We start from the raw sequence: 25,801 nt of genomic DNA, 5'->3' as shown, positions 1-25,801 counted from the left end.
GGCGGCGCGGCACCGGCGCAATGGCGGCAGGGAGGCGGCGAGCGGCTCGGGAGCCGGGCGGCGGCGGATGGCCCGCTCGGGCGCGGGAGCGGGCCGGCGCTGGGCCTGCGGGCCCGCGTCGGTGGGAGGCGGCGGCGATGTGGTCCGCCCGCCACGTGGAGGCGCCTGGCTGGCTGCGGCGATGCGTCCGGTCGGATCGGACGTGTCCGGCCGGCGCGGTGGATCTTTTTTTTTAGGGTTTGGACGGGGAGAGATCCGAGATCCGAAACGAGGGGGCTATTTATAGGCATAAGTGGAGATAGGAGAGTCCAAATGAGGTGCGGTTTTCGGCCACGCGATCGTGATCGAACTCTCTAGGACATGGAGCAGAGTTTGGTGGGGTTTTGGGCCAAATTTGAGGGGTGTTGGGCTGCAACACACACGAGGCCTTTTCGGTCCCTCGGTTAACCGTTGGAGTATCAAACGAAGTCCAAATGATACGAAACTTGACAGGCGGTCTACTGGTAGTAAACCAAGGCCGCATGACAAGTCTTGGTCCAATCCGGAAATGTTTAATCCCCACACACGAAAGAAAGATAGAAATGACCATCGGAGGAGAACGAAGCGCCGGAATGCAAAACGGACAATGGGGAAAATGCTCGGATGCATGAGATGAACACGTATGCAAATGCAATGCACATGATGACATGATATGAGATGCATGAAAACGAAAACAACACACGGAGACAAAACCCGAACCCGAGAAATAAATATAACTTAACGCCGGAAACAGCAAGAGTTGGATACAAATTTGGAAAGTCGTATCTGGGGCGTTACAACACTCCACCACTACCAAAAGATCTCGTCCCGAGATCTAGGACTGAAAGAACTCCGGGTAGTCAGAACGGAGGTGATCCTCGCGTTCCCAGGTAGCTTCACGGTCGGAATGGTGAGACCACTTGACTTTGAGAAATTTGATTGACTTGTTGCGAGTCTTGCGTTCAGTCTCTTCAAGAATAGCAAATGGGTGCTCACGGTAAGAGAGATCTTCTTGGAGCTCAATGTCCTCGAAGTTGACGATGCGGTCAGGCATCTTGAAGCACTTTCGAAGCTGAGAGACATGGAACACATCATGAACATTTGCAAAGTTTGAAGGAAGCTCGAGTTGATAGGCGAGGTCGCCTCTCTTGCTGACAATCTTGAAAGGTCCCACGTATCTAGGGGCAAGCTTCCCTTTGATACCGAAGCGACGAGTACCTTTCATAGGAGAGACACGGAGGTAAACATGATCTCCGATCTCGAAAGCCAAATCATGGTGCTTACTATCATAGTAGCTCTTTTGGCTGGATTGGGCTGCTTTGAGGTTATCACGAATGACTTTGCACATTTCTTCTGCTTCTGTGATTAAGTCATTACCCAGCAGCTGACGTTCACCGGTTTCAGACCAGTTGAGAGCGGTACGGCACTTCCTGCCATACAGAATTTCAAATGGGGCATTGCCCGAACTTGCTTGAAAACTGTTGTTATAGGAGAATTCAGCATAAGGAAGACAATCCTCCCACTTCATGCCGAAGGAGATCACACAAGCCCTAAGCATATCTTCAAGAATGTGGTTGACACGCTCGACTTGACCGCTTGTTTGAGGATGGAAAGCTGTGCTGAAGCGGATGTTAGTGCCCATGGCCTTCTGGAATGAATCCCAAAACTTCGAGGTAAAAATGCTGCCACGGTCTGAAGATATCACTTGAGGAATACCGTGCAGAGAGACAATGCGAGAGGTATAGAGTTCCGCCAATTGAGCTGCAGTGATCGACTCTTTGATAGGCAGAAAGTAAGCCACTTTGGTGAGCTTGTCGATGACAACAAATATAGCATCATTGCCATGCTTGGACTTTGGAAACCCAGTCACGAAGTCCATTTCAATGTGGTCAAACTTCCATTCTGGAATGACAAGAGGTTGGAGGAGACCAGCTGGTCTTTGGTGTTCTGCCTTCACTCTTCTGCAGATATCACATTCATTCACGAATTGAGAGATCTCGCGCTTCATTCGAGTCCACCAATAAGCTTTCTTGAGGTCCTGATACATCTTCGTGCTCCCAGGGTGGATGGAGAGGAGAGAATTGTGAGCCTCGTTCATGATCACTTTACGAAGTTCACCTTTGGGCACAACAATACGATCCTCGAAGAAGAGAGTGTCCTTGTCATCAAGGCAGTAGCACTTGTACTTGGACTGACTCTTGGCAATCCCAATCTTCACCTTTTTCACCATAGCATCAAGAAGCTGGGCTTGGCGAATCTGGTCTTCTAGGGTAGGAGAGACTTGAAGGTTGGCGAGGAAACCTTGAGGAACAACTTGCAGATTAAGTTTGCGGAAAACTTCACAAAGCTCGGGTTGATAAGGCTTGAGAATGAGACTGTTGCAGTAGGCCTTTCTGCTCAAAGCGTCAGCAATCACATTGGCCTTGCCTGGAGTATACTCAATACTCGGATTATACTCTTGAATCATTTCGACCCATCGAGTTTTCCTTAGGTTGAGATTAGGCTGAGTGAAGATGTACTTGAGACTCTTGTGATCAGTGAAAATGTCCACTTTTCTTCCCAATAGAAGATGTCTCCAAGTCAAAAGAGCATGCACAACTGCCGCCAACTCGAGATCATGAGTGGGGTAGTTCTTCTCATTAGGCTTCAACTGGCGAGATGTATAAGCAACAACTTTCTTCTCTTGCATCAAAACTGCGCCAAGACCTTGGAGAGAGGCATCACAAAAGACCTCGTACGGCTTGGATTCATCAGGCGGAGTCAGAACTGGAGCAGTGATCAACTTCTCTTTCAAAGTGTTGAAAGCAATATCACACTCTGGAGACCAAACATACTTGACGTGCTTCTGAAGAAGATTTGAGAGAGGCTTCGCGATCTTGGAAAAGTTTTCAACGAATCTTCGGCAATAGCTTGTGAGACCGACAAAACTGCGGAGTTGCTTCACATTCTGAGGAGCTTCCCAATTCACAATTGCGGAAACCTTCTCGGGATTCACGGAAATGCCCTTGGCAGAGATGATATGACCAAGATAAAGAACCTCATCGAGCCAAAATTCACACTTGGAGAACTTGGCATAGAACTGATGTTCCCTGAGTTTATCGAGAACCAAACGCAAGTGCTTGGCATGATCTTCCTTGTTCTTCGAGAAAACCAGAATGTCATCAAGATAGACCAAAACGAAGTCATTGGTGTAGGCGTTGAAGATGAAATTCATCATGCGAGAGAACGTCAGAGGAGCGTTGGCGAGGCCAAAAGACATGACAGTGTATTCATATGAACCAAAGCTTGTTCTGAAAGCTGTCTTGGGAATATCTTCTTCACGAATGCGAATCTGGTGATAACCCATACAGAGATCAAGCTTGGAGAATACTTGGGCACCCTTGAGTTGTTCGAACAGCTCATTAATGTTGGGAAGTGGGTATTTGTTCTTGATGGTCTTCTTGTTCATTGGACGGTAATCAACACAAAGTCTGTCCGTTCCATCCTTCTTCTTCACAAAAAGAACACCACAACCCCACGGAGAAGTACTAGGCCGAATGAGACCCATTCTTTCTTGCTCATCGAGTTGCTTCTTCAGCTCCTTCAACTCTTCAGGTCCGAGCTTGTAAGGACGTTTGCACACAGGTTCTGTGCCAGGTTCAAGTTCAATAACGAATTCAACTGGCCGGTGCGGAGGCATTCCTGGGAGCTCTTCTGGAAAGACGTCTTGATATTCGCAAACGACTGGAATTTGAGAGATGGCATCCAATTCACCCTTCTCATTGATAGAAAACAGACGGATAGTATTATCCCGAGCGGCAAAGACAATTACATCCTCAGACGAATGAGTCAATTGAATCTGCCTGGCTGCACAATCAAGCTGAGCCTTGTGCTTAGAAAGCCAATCCATCCCGAGAATAAGATCAATATCCGAGTTACCAAGAACCATTGGGGAAGAAAGGAACTTGTAGTCGCCCAATGTGATAGTAACATCTGGCACCTCCAGACTAGCACTCAAACGTTTGCCAGGAGAAACGATATCCATTTGTTTACCCAAATGAGAAGAAACGAACTCATGCTTGGTAAAAAATGGCTTAGACATGAAACAATGCGATGCACCCGTGTCAAAAAGAACTCTTGCAGGAATATCATTAACAGGAAGGTTACCCATGATCACATCTGACGAATCCTCTGCCTGGGCTGCATTCACCATGTTGACCTTGGCGTTCTTGGGGTTATGCTTGACCACAGCTGTACTTGCCGATCTGACAGGAGGAGGAGGAGGAAGACGCCTCTGGTTGAAACACTTGTTGGCATAGTGACCCTTGTGTTGGCACTTGTTGCACGTGACCTCTGAAAGCGGACGGTGATACGGAGCACTCGATCTTGGAGGTTGAGATGAAGTCTTGTTCTGAAAGCCTGGGTTGGGTGGGTGGGAAGAACCACTGCCACCTTTGCTCTTCTGCTGATACGGCTGACGGAACGGAGGAGGAGGAAGCCAAAACTTCTGCTGCTTGGCCACTTGAGTAGAGGAAGAAGGAGTAACATCTCTGACTCGCTTCCTAGAAGCATCACACCTCAACTGAGCAGCCTCTTGCTTCAGTGCCATGTTGTAAAACTCATCGTATCTCAAGGGCTCAAAGAGGACAAGAGCGAGCTGAATATCTTCTCTGAGACCACCCCTGAACTGGTATATCATGCTCTTCTCATCAGGCACGTCCTGCTTGGCAAAGCGGGCAAGCTTCTGGAACAATTTGTTGTAGTCATAGACAGACAAAGAACCTTGCTTCAGATTGCGGAATTCCTCACGCTTGCTTTCAACCACGCTCTGCGGAATGTGATGAGCTCGGAAATCTCGACGGAAATCATCCCAAGTGATAACACGTCCACCTCTGGAATCCTTGTACTGCTGGAACCATTCTGCAGCTTGATCTTTGGGTTGGAAGGAAGCGAACTTGACAAAGTCCTCAGGCCTGACGTTACTGCACTCGAAATGCTTACACAGATCCACAAGCCAATCGTCGGCATCGGTTGCCTCAACACAATTGCTGAAAGTCTTTGGCCCATTGGCAAGGAACTGGTTGAGTGTAGCAAAGTGACTCTGATTGCTGCCTTGATTCCCTTGATTGCCTTGATTGCGCTCTTGAAGAATTTGCATGATCAGCTGTGTGTTTGCATTGGTTGCGGCCATCACAGCTTGCCATGCCTCTGGAGGAGGTGGAGGCGGTGGCGGATCAGGATTCGGAGTCGTGCGCGTTGGAGGAGCCATCCTGAAGAGGTTGACCACCATTAGCACATTGATAGATAAATGAAGCTGAAACCAACAGAATGAAAATTGCAACATATAGTTTTCACATCCGAACAAAATGAACGAATGCATTCCTCTTCAAATGGTCACATATCCATAAATTGAGAAGCCACGTAGAATTAAGGTAGTGAAATAAATCAACAAGGTACGGATCAAGAACGAAAAATCGGTAAGAAATCCGAATCTCAAACCAATATCCGTGGAAGAAGAACTAGAGCTACAAGAATTCCCACCTATGAAACTCCCGAACCTTTCCGGTTATGCAATCAGGTGTTGGGGATACAGGGGAAGCATAATATCTCACCCAAACTAGCAATTCCTACATCCAGCTGTATCCATCCTTCAACACATAACCAAGAAAACTTCGGAAACCATCTACCTCAACCTTCGAAAAGCATCCGTTATACAAGTTATGGCGATACTCCCGAACTCCCGCCCCAGTACTGGGTGGCGTCGAGGTTATCTCACCAACGAACTGCATAAAAGAGATTTTCAATGTCGGCGAACATATCTCAAGTATTCCAGAATTGCAACGATAAAATTATGATGACAACACCTCAGAGCTCAACTCCCCGGGACACTTCCACTAAACCCCTGACAGGATGCACCAAGACAGTATTCTCATCATAAGCCATCGGAACAAATCCAAGATACTCGCGTGATCCTAAAAATTTTTTTAGTGAAATTTGAGAAGAGAAGAGTCAAAACTCTACGTCAGGATGCCTTACCAGAGCGATGAGGAGACTGGGAAGTAAAAAGGATTCCTAAACTCTCCGATATATAATTCCTAAGGACTCAAAACATTTTTCTAGACACAACTCGGCTGCTAAGACGATCAAGCAATGGGGCTCCTAAGGTCGGGGAAGGCTCTGATTACCAACTTGTAATGCCCTCGATGCGGCTATAGCTCCCACGTGTCGAGGCACGACTTAGAGACATAACCGCATGGATAGCAATGTCGCAAGTCAGGCAATCATTACAACATCCCATGTAATACATAATAAAAGGGGAAGATACATAGTTGGCTTACACTCGCCACGTCACATCAGAGTACATAAATAACATCCATCATACAAGCACTCATGGCCCGACTACGGCGCCAATATAGAAGAAAACCCAACATGCGACAAGGCCCTGAATCGAACCCCAACTAGGCACCACTACTGATCATCGGGGAATGAAACATAATAACGCTGAGAGTCCTCGTCGAACTCCCACTTGAGCTCGTACTCATCACCTGGAGCGGAATCACCTGGACCTGCATCTGGAGTTATAGTATCTGTGAGCCACGGGGACTCAGCAATCTCGCACCCTCGCGATCAAGACTATTTAAGCTTAGAGGAATGGATGAGGCAAATATATGTGGAGCTGCAGCAAGCGACTAGCATATATGGTGGCTATCTTATACGCAAAAGAGAGCGAGAAGAGGAGGCAAAGCACGAGCGAGAATCTAGAAGAACAACCTGCGCAAGCATAACTCCAACACCGTGTCCACTTCCCGGACTCCGCCGAGAAGAGGCCATCACGGTAACACACTCAGTTGATTCATTTTAATTAAGTTTAGTTAAAGTTATCTACAACCGGACATTAACAAATTCCCATCTGCCCATAACCGCGGGCACGGCTTTCGAAAGTTCAATCCCTGCAGGGGAGTCCCAACTTAGCCCATGACAAGCTCTCACGGTCAACGAAGGAATAGACCTCCACCCGAGACACACCGATCAGACTCGGTAACCCGGTACAACAAGACAATTCGACAGCTTTAAAACAAGACCAGCAACACCGCCCGAATGTGCCGACAAATCCCGATAGGAGCTGCACATATCTCTTTCTCAGGGCACACTCAGATAGGTCAAGCTACGAGTAAAACCAACCCTCAAGTTTCCCCGAGGTGGCCCCGCAGGCTGCCCAGTTCGGACCAACACTCAGAGGGAGCACTGGCCCGGGGGGGTAAAATAAGATGACCCTTGAGTCTGCAGAACCCAAGGGAAAGAAAAGGCTAGGTGGCAAATGGTAAAACCAAGGTTGGGCATTGCTGGAAAAGCTTTAATCAAGGCGAAATATCAAGGGGTTCCCATTATAACCCAACCGCGTAAGGAACGCAAAAACCGGGAACATAACACCGATATGACGGAAACTAGGGCGGTAAGAGTGGAACAAAACACTAGGCGAGAGGCCGAGCCTTCCACCCTTTTCCAAGTATATAGATGAATTAAGATAACATAGCAATATGATGATATCCCAACAAGTAAATAAATGATGTTCCAACAAGGAACGGCCTCCAATCTTCACCTGCAACTAGCAACGCTATAAGAGGGGCTGAGCAAAGCGGTAACATAGCCAATCAACGGTTTGCTAGGACATGGTGGGTTAGAGGCTCAACATGGCAATTAGGAGGCTGACAAGCAAAAGGTAGGCATCGTAGCATCGGCATAGCAAGAGCGAGCAAACTAGCATAGCAAAGATAGTAGTGATTTCGAGGGTATGATCATCTTGCCTGCACAGTTGTCAGTGTTGACTGGATCCTCACAAGCAAACTCAACGGGCTCCTCGGTAGCGAACTCGTCTCCCGGCTCTACCCAACAAGACAAACAAGCAACAAGGATACAATCAACCACGTGCAAGACCAAGCAATACGATGAAATGATGATATGCTATGCGGGATGCGATGCGGGATGCAAAATGCAAGATGTGACAGGAAATGCAAGAACCTGGCCTCAACTTGGAATTCCAATGGTGCCACTGGATAGAGGGGATGAAATCTCTTGAAAACGATATAAAGATCATTGGAATCGGAGTTACGGTTTGGAAATGGCAAGCGTTTTAAGATATGACACCGGTCTGCGATTTACAGCAAGTAGGCATCTAAATGCAACGAAATGAACATGCTACAGCCACCAAACAAGACAACAAAGTACATGGCAGGGGTGCACACAAGATTCTTAACAAAAGACTAGCACTGAGCCACGGCCAATTCATCCATTAAGAGGTTCAAACAAGCATGGCAAAAACGCAAATGCAAAACAGATTCCAGACTTTGTGAAATTAACACTTGTCTGAAATTTCAGATCACGAAGCCCTCTTCGGAGCAGCAAAACAACATGATACATGACCTGAACATGACAAGTAAGAACATGGCATGGGGCTACTCAACAATCTTAAAAAAAGACCCAAAATGACCTGGGGCCAAAAGGGTGCACAAAATATATTAACGGGCACACGAACATAGCATAAAACACAATCAGTTTTCAGACTTGGTGAAAACTGAGACATGCTGAAATATAACTCACGAAGGCATGTAAACGAGCTCGATGCACTCACCATGGTGCAAGTGATGACAAGGCAAGCATACAGACCTTAAGAAGGCACAAAATACAAGCTAGACATGGCAAGAACAATGGCATAGCATACACGTATCAACTACAACAACGCCGGCAAAATCGCAAACGAGTTGACGATCTGCCCAGATTCACCATGAAGCAAAAGTAGAGCTCGATTGACTCAAGCAAGGTTGCTCCATAATTGCAAAGAAAGATATGGATGGATAGAGTATAAAATGATTAACAAAACTCCTTTACTAATCATCCTCAAAAGAGGCACGGATCACTAGGAAACAAGCTGAACATATGGCATCATGAACTAAAATATCCCAGACTTAGTGAAAACAACTAAGTCTCTGAAAACAGATTCACCGGGTGCCTCACTTTGCAAGCTTGCACAAGTCACCACACACATCCTAAAAATTCATGGGTTGCACCTCTGGAAAGAAGACAAAATTCTTAACAAAACATATGAAGGACTCACAGGCATAGCATGCACGCAATAATCATGGCAAAAATGACAAAAGTCTAAGATGAACTAGCGGATCTGACAATTAACTCACGAAGCCTCTTTCTACCAGCATTTTGGGCATCAGCATGAGCTCGAATGAAAATGATGCAATGGAATGAAATGATGTACTCGTCGAGACGAACATTTTGGTATATCATATGCCCAAATCGGAGTTACGGATGGAAAGTTACGGGAGGTCAAAGTAGGCATAAAAATTAGGGTTAGGGACGAAAAAGTCAACCGAGATGAATTTCTCAGATCTGGATCCAGATCCGCACGCTTCCCGTTGCACGCCGGAGTTACTGTAGCAGCTCGCCGGACTTGACGGGGAAGAAGGCCGGCGTGGGAGGAGGAGGAAGAGGACGGCGGGGTCCGGCCGGATCCGGTGGAGGAGGCGGCGCCGGGAGCGGGCGGCGGCCGGCGGCGGCGTAGGCGGCGAGCGGCGGGGTCGGCGAGGGGCTCCGGCGCGGCACCGGCGCAACGGTGGCAGGGAGGCGGCGAGCGGCTCGGGAGCCGGGCGGCGGCGGATGGCCCGCTCGGGCGCGGGAGCGGGCCGACGCTGGGCCTGCGGGCCCGCGTCGGTGGGAGGCGGCGGCGATGTGGTCCGCCCGCCACGTGGCGGCGCCTGGCTGGCTGCGGCGATGCGCCCGGTCGGATCGGACGTGTCCGGCCGGCGCGGTGGATCTTTTTTTTAGGGTTTGGACGGGGAGAGATCCGAGATCCGAAACGGGGGGGCTATTTATAGGCATAAGTGGAGCTAGGAGAGTCCAAATGAGGTGCGGTTTTCGGCCACGCGATCGTGATCGAACGCTCTAGGACATGGAGCAGAGTTTGGTGGGTTTTTGGGCCAAATTTGAGGGGTGTTGGGCTGCAACACACACGAGGCCTTTTCGGTCCCTCGGTTAACCGTTGGAGTATCAAACGAATTCCAAATGATACGAAACTTGACAGGCGGTCTACCGGTAGTAAACCAAGGCCGCATGACAAGTCTCGGTCCAATCCGGAAATGTTTAATCCCCACACACGAAAGAAAGCTAGAAATGACCATCGGAGGAGAACGAAGCGCCGGAATGCAAAACGGACAACGGGGAAAATGCTCGGATGCATGAGATGAACACGTATGCAAATGCAATGCACATGATGACATGATATGAGATGCATGAAAACGAAAACAACACACGGAGACAAAACCCGAACCCAAGAAATAAATATAACTTAACGCCGGAAACGGCAAGAGTTGGATACAAATTTGGAAAGTCGTATCTGGGGCGTTACAATGGTCCTGGGCCATGGTAAGGCGATTCCCGTGGGATACCGTGCGTGAGGCCGCAATGTGATATGAGGTGTTACCGGCTAGATCGATGTGTCTTGGAATCGTGGTCCTGACAGCGTTGGCATCAGAGCCGGACTGCCTGTAGGTTCGTTGAGCCAAACTGGTCGATGTCGAGTCTAGAAATGCTTTATTTATATGTAGGGGAATCGATTGTGGGAGGGAACGTAAGGCTCTTTTACTCCTTTACCTTATGCCCTCTGATCTGAGTCATTCTCTTCTCATTCAACGTGGGTTAAGGACTAGGCTCTCTTCTTCTATCAGGTTCACGTGTTACTAATCCGTAGTAGCTTATAGGATTGTTGTTACAAGCCTCAGTATAGTTTCTACTTCTTTTAGTATGTTGCCAGTTGAATCAGAACCTTGATATGATGTTGTTCAGTGGTATTGCAAACTGTTGTGGATGTCTCAAATCTTTTTCTGAGCATTTACAGCTGTTATGCTGTCCAATTTTCCCTAGAAATTCTAATGTCTTGCATTGTGGTTGTGCTTTCAGATGGCCACTCGTGCTCAAAACCAAGTGGTTCGCCTGACCCGGTGCCTCGATGTGCCTGATCATACTGCTATGTTAGTCCGGGTAATGATCGAGACGGGTTACCGTTGGTATCCCGAATACACTATCGAAGAGCAATTCCGAGACTTTAATCAAAGCCAATATTTCTGCACCGTCAGGATATTTCCTTCTTATCCTGGATCTACCGAGCCCCTCCACTGTTCCTATGGACTCGGGGTTACTATTGAGATGGCTGTGCAGGATGCTGCCTATTCCATGATGACCATCATGCGAGTCCGGACTGGCCTGCTTCGGAACACCGACTTCCGTTATATGCCAGCTTCACTTCCGGGAGCGCAAGGGTATCTCCAGGCTATCTATGCTGACTCCACTCAGGAGGACTCACTAACGCGTACCACTGCCGAGATGCTCGAGGATAAGGACCGAGAGAATCGGGCCTTGAGACTGGAGCTTTTCAACACCCTGCTGATCATTGGGCCACTTTGACTCGGTTTGCACCTGCGGTGCAAGCTGGATGTATGGATACAAGGGATCTGTATCCTGTGAGATCTGCTCTGCCAGACATGGTGGATTGGCGTGATGTGGGAGGCATCACCCCACCCCGTGGTCCCTGCAGGCCACCGTTTGTTGGTCCAAGACCTCATCCTAGCCCCTTTGGTCCACAAGCTCCTCACGACCGTATGTTCCCGGATGATCACGTTGAACTTCCAGTCTATGGAGGTGACTTCTATGAGGACTAGTACGGAGCTGTCTGAGTTAGTAGTAGTACCACTAGTATTGTAATAGTTGTATCTCCACTCTCCTGCGTGATTTGTGGAATATGACTTTGTGTGTAATCAATCCCGGAGGTGTAGACAAATAATGTATAGGAGCTTGGAATGCCTCCGATGAGATGTAACGTCTTTCATCATAGTTGTACTGTAGCCTGGGCTTGTACTAAACTATGTATGGTATGTAAGACCGTTGGTATATATATGGCAGTTCTATATTACCATGACATACGGATGAACATCTCTGCATTCCGTGTTATCCATTACATTCTGCACTTCCTTGCTAAGTTTGTGCCATCCTTACCTAAACCGTTGTCTTGTTTTCCCCTAGGATGGTCAACACCCGCAGCAACCCTGCTGCCCCGGAGCAAGGGGAAGCCAGTGCAGTTAGGGGTGAAAATCTACCTCACCCGCCTTCTCTGGCCGAAGTGATGCTGGAGGCAGAAAGAAACAAGCGTGAGACTAACCGCTTGCTGGAGCAGATTGAGCAGAACACTGCACGCCATCAGCGAAATGACTTGGTGTCAATCAATGACTTTATCAAGCTGTACCCACCAAAGTTTAACCATTCCATCGAGCCCCTCGACACGGATGACTGGCTTCGCAGCATCACCCACAAGCTACGTTCTGCCAACGTAGCCGAAGCTGATAAGGTTACTTATGCTGCCTATCACCTCGAAGGCCCTGCTAGCCTTTGGTGAGAAAATTTTGAAGCTATGCGCCCGTTCGGCCAAATCACTACTTGGGCTGAATTCAGTGAGGCTTTCCGTGAGCATCACATTCCGGAAGGTCTCATAGATCGCAAGAGGGAAGAGTTTTGCAATTTCACCCACGGAAGACTGACTGTGGATGCATATAGTCGTTAATTTGGGAATCTGGCACGATATGCTCCTGAAGAGGTATCCACCGACACTAAGAAGCAGGCAAGGTTCCGCAAGGGACTTAGCCCTGAGTTTCGCCGCGATCTTCGTCTGCACGAGTGCACCTCCTTTCAGAAGTTGGTCAACAAAGCCATTAGTGCTGAGACAGGCCAGTCTGATTATGACGCTTCACGCAAGCACTCTCGTGATTTTGGCTCTTCATCCGGCTCTGGATCTCAGAAGCGTCGGGTGTGGATTCCAAGCACGGCACTGCCACCCAGGTTCATTCCGAGGCCATCCTTTGAGGCGCCTCGTTCCAACCAGCAGTTTACACCGTTCAAGACCTATGGTGGCCCCGCTGCTAATGCTGCTCCACGCCCCAATGTTGTGACATGTTTCAAGTGTGGAGAGCCGGGTCACTATAGTCGAGAGTGTCCTCAGAACAACAACCGCAATCAGTCTAGAAAGTCCGTTGGTCATGGTAAGCCAGTGGGAAAGACAATCTACGCCAAGCCGGTCACCACTACACGTGGCCATGTCAACTATGTTTCAGTCGAGGAGGCTCATGAGGATCCTAACGTCGTCCTTGGTATGCTCCTTGTTAATTGCCATCCGACATCTGTTCTTTTCGATACTGGAGCATCTCATTCATTCATATCCGAGAACTATGCTTGATTGCATAACACGACATTCTGTGACATGCCCGCTACCATGGAAATTCTAACCCTTGGCTCTAGATGGCAAACTTCTAGAGTAAGCCATGGGAACGAAATTCTTGTCGATAGACTTGTCTTCCTTGCATCCTTAATAGCTCTCAAGTCCTCGGACATAAACATCATCTTGGGTATAGACTGGATGTCAGCTCATTATGCTAAGATTGATTGTGCCACTAGAACCGTTCAACTTACTCACCCATCGGGCAAGACAGTCAATGTCTTAACTCGTGTGGCCAAGCGCGAGCTTTACTCCCTAAATGCCAACCCCCTTCCAGACCTTGAGGATGTTCCGGTAGTCCAAGACTTTCCGGATGTCTTTTCAGAAGAACTGCCAGGTGTTCCACCTGACAGGGATGTCGAGTTTGTGATAGACCTTGTTCCGGGAACCGTTCCAATTTCTAGAAGACCCTATAAGATGGCACCCTTAGAACTAGCCGAGCTTAAGAACCAACTCGATGAGTCCTTGAAAAAGGGTTTCATCCGTCCTAGTTCCTCTCCTTGGGCTTGCCCCGTCCTCTTTGTCAAGAAAAAGGATGGAACGGATCGGATTGTTGTAGATTACCGACCTGTCAACTTGGTCACCGTCAAGAACAAGTATCCGCTTCCCAGGATCAACGATCTATATGATCAGCTCGCTGGATCCTCAGTCTTTTCCAAGAAGGATTTGAGATTGGGCTACCATCAAATCAAAATCAGAAACGGGGACATTCACAAAACGGCCTTTGTTACTCGCTATGGCCAATACGAGTACACCGTTATGTCCTTCGGTCTAACCAATGCCCCAGCTGTCGTGGTTCTAACTCTGACAGTGATGTAGGGGGGTGAGTATGGAGAAGCGAGATCCTAGCTATTGGGAAGTTGTTACACGCGAGGTTTACGAGTTCAGGCCCTTCTCGGAGGAAGTAATAGCCCTACGTCTCGGAGCCCGGAGGCGGTCGACTGGATTTATGCGTGTATGGATTACAGGGGTGCGAACCCTTCCTACTGAGGAGGGGGTGGCTTATATAGAGTTCGCCGACCCCCTCCTGCCCTCAGTAATGCAGGGTTTAAAGTACATTTAAGATGGGGCGTTACTGGTAACGCCTCTAATAAAGTGCCGTAATGACCATGAAGACTACTTAACAGCTGACCGTTTGCCTACGGAGTGACTGTAGATCTTCTGGCAGTCGAGTGAATAGCTTCATGGTCGAGTGGTAGCTTCTTGGTCGAGTGTCTTGAACCTGTCGAGTGGGATGCCTTCAAGTCGATTGAAAGATGATTTCTCCCAGGGGTGTCCTAGGATAGGACTCTTCGGTCAGGTCCGTGTCCCTACCCTAGGTACATGTCTTCATCATTAGCCCCCGAATGGATCGAGGTTAGAGTGGGGAAAGAGTTGGAGATCTTTCCGACTGGTTCTTCGGGCTATGTGAGCGCCTCGTTTTGGGGCAATCGTCACGGATGACGTTGCCAACTTTTTTCAGTCGCCTTGATCCATTCCAGGCCTTCTGTCGAGTGAATTTCTTTGTTTGTGCCATACCGAGTGCCGGCGCGATCGGGGTCTTCTATTTTTTAGCAAGTTGTTCTGCGGCCCGCGGATGTCGCGGGATTTGGATTTTGGGAAGCGCGCGGGACGGGAGCAGCCGCAGTAATCGAAAGCGATAAAGCGGAGGTTCCTCGATCTCCGCGTCGCCTTTTTCGCCACGTACTGCGCGCGCGTCTGTTGCGGGATTTGACTGGATGGCCTGGGCCTACCAGTCAGCCACTCGGGAGCGCCCCTTATAAGTTGTTGGCTCAGGGTTTCCTGGCCGTGCGCCCTCTTCTCCTTCCTTCTTCCTCTCTCCCTTTGCCAGTCTCTCTGCTACCTCCGCACTCACCCTAGCGCCGCGAGCCCGTGCGAGATTTCTCCGGCGACGATGGTGAAGGGCAAGACCACCGCTTTGGAGCGCGCGAAGAAGGCGGTGGCGGCGGGGAAAGGGAATAGATCTGCTCGGGGCGGATCCTCCTCCAGGACCGCTCTGCCCAAAGGCTGGATCCAGGGCGACTGGATGCCCTGGGTGCTCCGGCAAGACGATCTTGACGACATGGTCGAGGGGGGAGCCATTCCCCACGAAGCCGCGCGTCTTCCGGAGGGAGAGATTGAACCTCAACCCCGTGACGGTGAGTGTGTGCTCCTAGCAACCCACATCGACCGAGGGTTTTCTCTGCCGCCCCATCCTTTCTTCCGGAGTTTCTTGAATTTCTTCGGAGCGCAGCTCCATCACTTTACCCCCAACTCCATAGTCTATCTTGCCGCGTTCATTTCCATGTGCGAGGCCTTCTTGGGTTGCGGTCCGCACTGGGGGCTTTTCAAGCATATCTTCACTTGCCGCTCTCAGTCGGTTAAAAAGGCCAAGTCGAGTGATGAAAAGACGCAAGTGATCCAGCTGTGCGGGGGCCTGGCGATCCAGACGAGGGGGAAGAGCTGTTTTCCCTCTATCACCTTCCCGGAGTCGGTTCGCGGCTGGCAGTCGACCTGGTTCTACTGCCAGGACCAGGTGACCCCCGGACAGTCGACTGGTCTTCCTCCTTTTTCCCTCGACCGAGCCGAGAAGCCTGTCTCTCTGAAAGTCACGCCGGAGGAAAGGGCCCAGGTCAAGGTGTTGGCGGGTCAAGTGGTTGAGCTTGTCCGTGAGGGGGTGACTGGGATGGACCTGTTAGAGGTCTTCCTCCAGAGGTGCATTCAACCGCTCCAGGCGCGAGACCACCCGATGTGGCTGTATTCTGGCCTTGACGACACCACTCGGATCCACCCGGAGGAGGTCACCGATGAGATGCTGGCGGGGTGGCTGTCAAGTATCACGGGGAACAAAGACAACCCCCGAGGAGCCAGAAGGGTGATTCCACTCGACAACTCATATGAAGTGGATCAGGTATGTCTTTGTGTTGGATATCTGGCCTTCTGTGTTAGTCTTCTTTGTACAAGTTGACTGACTTTCGTCCTGTCCGTTGTCCTCCAGGCCACCACTGAGATGTACTCGACGCCCAGCGGGGCACAAGGGTCGACCGAGGAAGGTGAGGGGAGCGGAGGCGATAGCGGGGACGACCAGGTCGAGTGGGAGTCCGACGGCGAGGGAGAGGAGGGCGACGACATCTTCTCCAGTGAGGAGGAGGAGGAGGAGGCTGAACCCTCCCGCCCGGAGGGACGGTCCAAGCTCGCCCACGATCCAGCGCAGGAACGTGGCAAGGCGGCCGCTCCTGTTGGGCAGTCGTCGAAACGCCCTCGGACTTCTTCTCCTCCGCCGACCGGGAAGGCTCCCAAGCACCCACGAACGGCGCCATCTAAGCCGCCCAAGGCCTTGCCCAAAATGAAGATAGCTGTTCCCACCATTTCGGGGTAACAACAATACTTGCTTTCCTTTGTCGACTGTGGACGGATCCTTGGTCGATTCACTGGGTCAACTGACTAACTTTCAAGATTTGCAGTGGTGCAACTTCTGAGGTCTCCGCCAGGAACGACAACCAAGAGATGGAGGACGCTGTCACCTCCAACCCTGGTACGATCACTGCCGACCTGCTTACGAGTCGACTGAAGAAGGTGTTGGTCGATTGAATGTTTTCCTTGCAGCTCCTCCTCATGTTATCGATCTCCCGGATGACGACGACAACACACCACTGAGGGTGAAGAGGAAGAAGAAGGTGTTGGCTGGCAAGGCTCCGCAATCCACTCCCACGCCTGAGGCTGTGGTTCGGGATGATGGCGAACCCACTCGGGCTTTCGTGACTTTTGCTGTTCCTTTGAGGAGTGTGCAGCCTTCAGCGTCGGCTGCAGATCCGTCTTTGCTTTTTGCTGTGTACCTGAAAGTGCGTTATATCGACTAGAGGGGGGGTGAATAGGCGATTTTTATGAAAGTCTTCAAAACGTGAGAGTTATGAAGACAAACAGTGAAGATTATGCCTATTACTATGTAGCGGAAGTTAGATTACACTAGGCCAGCCATAATCATGTATTCAATAGAGTGAAAGCGCAATGACAAACAGCTTCAGTGTAATAAGGATCAGGTAGGAAGAAGTTATGAAGCCGAACAGATCATAGATTCATGTTGTGAAGACAAAAGATAAAGCAAGCATGCAATGGCTTCACAATAAATAACTATAAGTGAAGGGAAGTGAAGATGAAACCAGTGACACGTTGAAGACAATGATTTGTTGAACCAGTTCCAGTTGCTGTGAAAACTGTATGTGTCTGGTTGGAGCGGCTAGGTATTTAAACCAAAGGACACACAGTCCCGGACACCCAGTCAAGGACACTTAGTCCAAGACACCCAGTCCTCACCGTTTTCTCCTTGAGCTAAGGTCACACAGACCTCGCCCAATCACTCTGGTAAGTCTTCAAGGTAGACTCCCAAACCTTCACAGACTTCGTTCACTGGCAATCCACAATTTCTCTTGGATGCTCAGAACACGACGCCTAACCGTCTGGAGGATGCACAGTCCTCAAGTGTAATAAGTCTTCAAATCACACAGACACGAAGACTTAAGTGATGCCCAATTTACTCTGGCTCTGGGTGGTTAGGGCTTTTCTCCTCACTGGGAATTTTTCTTTCAAAGGCTTCGAGGTGGGTTGCTCTCAAACGACAAAAGCCGTGCACTGAAATCTGAGCAGCCAACCATTTAAGGTTGTAGGGGGTGGACTATTTATAGCCACTTGGCAACCCGACCTGATCTGTCCGAAATGACCCTGGGTCACTAAGGAACTGACACGTGTACCAACGGTCGGATTTCAAACTCACACGGCAACTTTACTTGGGCTACAAGTAAAGCTGACTTGTCTGACTCTGGACAAGATTTTCTCTCATAGGCTTCGCTCGAAGACATAGGATTTGAATTTAGCATCACTTCAGTCATTTTGACTAGTTCTCTTCGACCCCACTTAACAGTACGGTGGTTCCTATCACAACATGAATGAAATAAAACTACGAAGGATCTAGGTCTTCGAGTTCCAAAAGCTTCATAGGGAGTCTTCTCATGTCATTGTCTTCAATATGAATATCTTCATAAACCACCATTGTCTTCAATGTCTTCGTACATTTTTAGGGGTCATCTCTGGTAGTAAAACCGAATCAATGAGGGACTTCTACCTGTGTTTTCCTGCAATTCTCACAAACACGTTAGTCCCTCAACTAGGTTTGTCGTCAATACTCCAAAACCAACTAGGGGTGGCACTAGATGCACTTACAAATCTCCCCCTTTTTGGTGATTGATGACAAACTAGTTGAAGTTTTCAACGGGGAACATAATTTGTGAAATAGTAAAGGAATTTGTCTTCATAAGTTGCAAGGGCTCCCCCTGAAGATGTGCATATAAGTAATTTGCCTTTTGAATGCAAATGCACATGGCAGGTTGTACTTGTGGAGATCCACTTCAACTTATGATGACAATCCACTATGTATATGAAGATAATGACATGCATAATGGAAGATGGACGTCTGCAGTAAGAGATGAGTGCGGAATTTATCGTCGCACATGCGGAATTTATCTTCGCATAACGGAGTGACAAGCAGGTAGCAGACGGCCATCAAGGCTAAGTGTTACAACTCAAAGAAGCAAATGTAGCAAAAACGGGAGTTGTAAGCACGAAGCAAAATGTAGCAAAATATGAAGGCACCCGCCCATAGTGACCCGCTTGAAGACTATTACCATCATATGCTTCTCCCCCTTTTGTCAGTGATGACCAAAAAGGTTTGAAGACATAGAGGTTTCTACGCGTTCCCAAGCGCAGCAGGGTCGATGGAGTTGTTTGGCGGCGGTGCAGACGAGCTTGGTGCAGATTCGACGCGCGTTGAAGCAGGTGGAGATGATGTCGCGTCGTCTTCTTCTTCAATAATCCGGGCAGACACGGTGGCAGCAGAAGAAGAGAACTCTGACTCTTCAAGTGATGGTGTGCTGCGCATCACCGCTCTTCTTGGAGGCGTGGAGTCAAATTTGAAGTGCTCTGTGAAGCCATCCTCATGCAGTTCAGCTTCAGGGCACATCATGGTGAGGCCCTTCCAAGTGCGGCGACACGTCTCGTGTGTGACAAATGCATTCTTGGTTGCCATATTTCTGATGCGATTGACGTCTTGCATGATGCTTCTCATCTGCCTCTTGAGCCAGTCGTGATGCCTATCTTGCTTTTGGTGAAGAGCCACAAGAAGCTCTCTGTTAGTGAGTGCACGAGCGTGCTTCTTGGGTCTCTTTGCAGCTGTGCTGTTGGTGGCTTCAGTTGATGCAGGGGCACGTGTGGTGCCAGCCATTGGATACACTCGGGAGAGAGCTTCAACACCTTCAATATTTTGAGTGAAGCTCTGGTGTTCTGCATTCTGAAGACTTAGTGGTTGCTTGGCCGGCTCTGGATATATTGCTTCAGCAGATGTGTCCATATCTGGCAAAAATATCCTATGATTGCGGGCTGAGGGTTGATAGGAGATTGCAGAGTGAAGCTTTATCAGCCTCATAACCCAAGGAGCATAAAACTTTAATCCAAACAGTTCTGAAGCAGATGCTGCAAATTGACGGATGAAGAGATCCTGTGCATTGAAGCATTTGCCATGAAGAATGCAGAAGATGAGAGTCTTCATTGCACCATCAATCGTTGCATATCGAGAGTGTCCCTTGACTGGCCAGAGAGTCCGCCTTATGATGTGATATATTGTTCTGGGCAGGTACTCTAAGTCTTCAACGAAGAACCTAGTTGGATAGGGTGCATTTGGAGGAAATGGCTTCATCATTGAGAGCATCTGACTCATATCTGGCTCAGGACGCTGAAATATGCTCTCAATTGCTTCAGCATGGAGTTGGCACCCTTCTTCAAAGAATTCGCCAGGAGTGGGAAGGCCGGTAAGCTCAATTAGGTCGAAAGCATTGGCTTCATGATGGATATTGCCTGTCATCCACTCCAGGATCCATGTCTTCGGATCTCTGTTATAGCCTTTGATATGCAAAGTGTCATAGAACTGGAGCAGAAGCTCTTCGTTCCAGTGCTCTTCGTCAGTGATAAATGGCAGAAAACCCACTTGCTTGAAGCAATCCAGTGCTTCTTCCAGACCAGGCAGACCTACAACAGCTTCAACCTCAAGGCGCTTGTGAGGAAAGATGCGGCCTTGGTTGTAGAGGATGCATGAATAATAGCTGCGCTGTTGATGGCTCCAGAACCTATCTGATACAATCCGTTCCCTTGAATAAGGGTTCTTGGAGCGGTTGAAAAACGTGTTATCTGCCCTGAAGCCGTTGATGTTGAAGGAACCAGGAGCTGATGCAGGACCTGGGAACCTTGGTAGTCATGGGATCGGCTTCTGGACCTGGGGCCTGTGCGCAATATGATAGTTGAATTGTGGTCCGGCAGCAGACTCAGGCACAGAATGTTCAGGAGCAGTAGCTTCGGTGTCTTCTGAAGCTGTTGTTGGGGAGGGCTCCACATTTGCTTCGGCGTTGTTTGTGTCAGCCTCAACATTTTCAGCTTCAGGCACGTTCTCCTTGAGAACTGCTTCTTGTTGGTGCGGGGGAGTTGGAGCTTGTGGTATTTCTGCTTGCTCTTCGGCTGATGCAGCCGGAATGTCTTCAGCAGCCTGAGCCCTTGGCCCTTTGCGAAGCCTATGGAGTGTAGGCGCTGGTGGAGTTGCAGTGGGATGGGGCTCATCTTCCTCCTGTGGGCTATCTGCCCATGACGCATTTTCTGTGATTGGCGTCAATGGACGACCAATACTGATCTGTTCGCTTGTCTCAAGCTGAGGAAGGGCTGCATCACCTTGCACATTGTCTTGGGGATCAATGCCTTCAGCAGCATTGGGGTTGGCTGCTGGAATGTCTTCAGCGTGCGGAGCCTCTATGTAAGCAGGCTCATGCACTGTCAACTGACGATCTGCGTCAAGATAGCGGACGCAGAGTGGTTCAACTATCAAGGGCTCTGTGGGAGCAGCCCGAGATTTCTTTGTCTTGCGCTTCTTGATGATGGGTTCAGAAGGAGAGGCTTCAGAATGTTTTCTCTTCTTAGCTTTAGCCTCTGCAGTCCGTGTCTTCTTGTGCTGTGAGGCGGTTGATCGACTCTTTGGCTTCGAGCCAGTCATTGCAGCGGGGAAGACAATCGGAGCATCAGGTTCTGACCTTGGCGCTTCAGGTTCGGGCATAGCCGCCTTCTTTTTCTTCTTCGCGGCCATCCTGGGGTCAATGCCGGGACGCCCAAGCGCCTTGCGCTTTTCTGCCTCATTGTAGGCCTGCACGCAGTGATCAGCCAAAGTCTTCATGCGTTCTCGCGAGCCTTGAGCTTCAGCACGCGTCTTCAGGAAGCTCTCTTTCAGCTCATGCAACATGGTTTTGAAGTTTTTCACTTCTTGCACACTGAGCTTGGCCACGTGCTTCTTGAACTCAGCCTTTTCATAATCAATTTTCTGCTTCAGTTCTACAATGCGCTGGGCTATTGCAAGTTCTGAAGCAATTGCACCTTGAAAGGCAACGCTGAGGCCTATGGGTAGCTGCAGATCATTGAAGCTCATGTCTGGTGTGTCAAACCATTCATCGATGAAGTTGTGGATGATGGGGACATCAAACAGAGGCAGATTGTTGAAGATTTCAGCCTCCTCCTTGCTCTTGATGAGCTGCTCAAGAGCATCATCTCCAAGATCTTCATCGCTTGAGAGATCAATGGCTTCGCAGCGCAGAATGTCAACAGCTGTGAGCTCTTTGCCTGTGTGTGGCTGAGGCTTCTTGGCTTCTTGGGGCTTGGACACTCGTGATAAGCCTTCTGACTGCACACTGGCTTCAGGAGGTGCAGTTGCTAAAGGCTTCACTCTTGCGATCTTGGGAGAAACGGCTGGCTTTGAAGCTTTTGGAGCTTTTGGCTTCTTCTGCTTTGGCTTCGGAGCAGCAGGGGCGTCATCTGACTCAGTATCTGCTGGAGGGTCATTCACAGCAGTCCCTTGGACTAGGATGCGAGTGATGAGGCCTGCAAGATTGGCATACGGCCCGATGATATTGGGATCGGCGTTGCGTGTGCCATCTGCCCTTGGTGAGGAGGGACCAGGGTTGAAGTCAAGACCAAATTTCTTCTTGTTTATCTTTGCTGACTGTTGTGCAAACTGAAAGTTGCGCTTGAAGAGATTATCATCGCGACACCAGAGAAGTGATGACGGATGTGCCTCAGCTGGCTGTGGTCCTCTCACCATGCATGGATAGAAGCCTTGAGCAATGGCTTCGTCTCTGGACCTAGGTACAAGATTTTTGTATAATACATCTCCCCAAGGTCTCTTGATGGCGCACTTCTCCGCATATTCCTGAGTGACAAAGCGGTAGTGGAACCATTGCTCTGCCCAATATCTTCGAATCCATTGGATTCGTGTCTTGCGCTGACCATAGCTTTCTTCAGGATCAGTTTTGTACATCTCTGCCAATTCATCAGGCAGATCTTTGGACGTTTCACCACGTCGCTGTCTGCCTCCCTTCCTTGCTGCTGTTTCTGAAGCCATGAATAAATTGGAAGGCTTCAAGATGTTCAAAGGCTTCAAAGGCTTCCTTTTGCAAGAACTGGCTTCAGGCGAGTTGATGTGATGCTGCAAGTACTCTACAAATGAATGCAGACTATGAGAACCAAAGGATTCTCCCACGGACATGTACCTGTGACAGCATTAAGGTGCGAGGGAAGGGGAAGAGGTCATATGCATTCTCAAAAGATTTTGAAGATAAATCGGTTTCGAAGACATTGACCTCATTATGCGAAGACATTCACTTATAGATAAGAAGTTGGTTCCAGATTTGTACGAACCCATAGATCAATACAAGTGAGGAATCTAACTACTTTATGAAGCACAAGTGAATGTACTAGGCATGTTATGAGATGCAGCGAGAGATTTAACTGGTGTGAAGAGAAACTTCTTATGGCAGAAAGTGACTGAACTGTAGGATCAAAAGAAGCTGTAAAAAGAGGTTTTATTTACCACACTTGGAACTGCTAGACGAAGTGAGAGTTGAGGTCGAGCAGTTCGATCCTCCGTGCCCTAACTTGGCGACTGAAGACACCTACGGCGACGGCGGAGAGATTGATGTCCGCTGTCGGCGTGAAAATGGCGTCGGAGAGGTTGCGGCAGTGAAGCGCTTCGTCGCCGGCTTCGTCGAGTGCTAGCGGTGGCGCTAGGGTTCGTGCGAGGGTGGAAGAAGGAGATAATGACCACAGTGAATCGTATATTTATAGGGATAGAGGCGTCACTGCGCTATTACGCAGGTACCCCTGGCGGTTCGCATTTGAGGCACGCGTGGCCAGTTAGAGGACGATTGGGATTTGTTCCACGTCCCACGCACGCCTAAATTGTCGGTCGGTCGTTCCTGCTTCTCCGGATCTTATGTGGAGGAATGAGCATTAAAACTGAACTTTTATGGTTGTCACTATGTCTTCAGTTGACAAGGACACAGTGAAGACATTCGACAGTTTCAACAGAATGCATATGACTTGGAGAGATAGAGTTTGAGATAGAAAGCATAGAGAGGTTAGGGTCCGATCACATTCACTTAGTTCAAAAAGATTCAACCAAGAAGACATAGCTATAAGTGAATGCTGTAGAGGACAGAACATCAGTACATATATATCCATATAATCAACGCAGTGAAGATAATCATGAAGACATACAGAGAATGAAGCCAAACCAATTGTGAAGACATTGAGAGGTAACGCCATGAGAGAAACACTTCAAAATGGAACGTTTGGTGGTGGCGTTACCCACCGTATAGGAAGTATTAGACCCAGACACGGCGCACAATTATCGTGACGCTCCGAAGTCAAATTCCACATTAATGTATTCACACTTAGAATGTATGTCTTCATTGATTGAAGATATACGCTACTTCGTGTGTTGCACATCTAAGTCATCAATATGCATAAGTGTTAGGATGTGTGCCTGATCACAGGACATTTGAGGATTCCAAGATATTTAGCTCACACCGTAACTTGCAAAATCTCTTCTCATCCAAGGGCTTGGTGAAGATGTCTGCCAATTGCTCTTCAGTGTTGACGTGTATGATATCAATGTCTTCCTTCACAACATGATCTCTGAGAAAGTGATGACGAATTTCAATGTGCTTTGTCTTCGAGTGCTGAACTGGGTTGTTGGCAATCTTGATGGCGCTTTCGTTGTCGCAGTAAAGTGGCACTTGCTTCAGATGAATGCCATAATCCTTGAGTGTTTGCTTCATCCACAGAAGCTGAGCGCAGCAAGATCCAGCAGCAATGTATTCAGATTCAGCAGTGGAGAGTGATACACAGTTCTGCTTCTTTGAAGACCAACATACAAGTGATCGTCCCAGAAGGTGACATGTGCCTGATGTAGACTTGCGATCAACTTTGTCACCAGCATAATCAACATCCGAAAATCCAACCAAATCAAACTCTGAGCCCTTTGGATACCATAATCCTAGAGTTGGGGTGTGAGCCAAATATCGAAGAATTCGCTTCACAGCTAAGTGATGCGACTCCTTTGGTGTCGCTTGAAATCGAGCACACATGCAAACACTAAGCATGATATCTGGCCTAGATGCACATAAATAAAGCAAAGACCCAATCATGGAGTGGTATACCTTTTGATCGAACTCTTTACCATTGTCGTCGGGACCCAGATGATGCTTGGCTGGCATTGGTGTTGTGAAGCCTTTGCAGTCTTGCATACCGAACTTCTTCAGGCACTCTTTAAGATATTTCTCTTGAGATATGAAGATGCCGTTGCGTTGTTGCCGTATTTGAAGACCGAGGAAGAACTTCAGCTCCCCCATCATGGACATCTGATATTGCTCTTGCATCATATATCCAAACTCTTCACTATACTTCTGATTGGTGCAACCGAAGATAATGTCATCCACATATATTTGGCACACAAACAGTTCACCATCATATGTCTTCGTGAAAAGAGTGGGATCCAGGGAACCAGGTGTGAAGCCTTTGCTCTTCAGAAAGTACTTGAGTGTATCATACCAGGCCCTGGGGGCTTGTTTGAGGCCATACAGTGCCTTGTTGAGCTTGTATACCATATCAGGATGTTTTGGATTTTCAAAGCCAGGTGGTTGTGCAACATACACTTCTTCTTCAATCTTGCCATTGAGAAAGGCACTTTTCACATCCATTTGATATAGAAGTATGTTATGATGATTTGCATAGGCCAGCAGTATGCGTATGGCTTCAAGCCTAGCCACAGGAGCAAATGTTTCATCGAAGTCAATGCCCTCCACTTGAGTATATCCTTGAGCAACTAGACGAGCTTTGTTTCTGACAACTTGACCATGCTCATCTTGCTTGTTGCGGTATATCCATTTGGTGCCTATTATGTTGTGCTTCCGTGGATCAGGACACTTAACCAGTTCCCATACATTATTCAGCTCAAACTGTTGAAGCTCTTCTTGCATAGCTTGAATCCATTCAGGTTCCATGAAGGCTTCTTCAACTTTCTTGGGTTCTGATATTGAGACGAATGCGAAATTCCCACAGAAGTTTGTTAGTTGAGTTGCC

Source organism: Triticum urartu, chromosome 6 (genome assembly GCF_003073215.2).
Source record: "Triticum urartu cultivar G1812 chromosome 6, Tu2.1, whole genome shotgun sequence".
NCBI classification, from domain to species: Eukaryota; Viridiplantae; Streptophyta; class Magnoliopsida; order Poales; family Poaceae; genus Triticum; species Triticum urartu.
Note: the sequence above shows the minus strand (reverse complement) of the source record.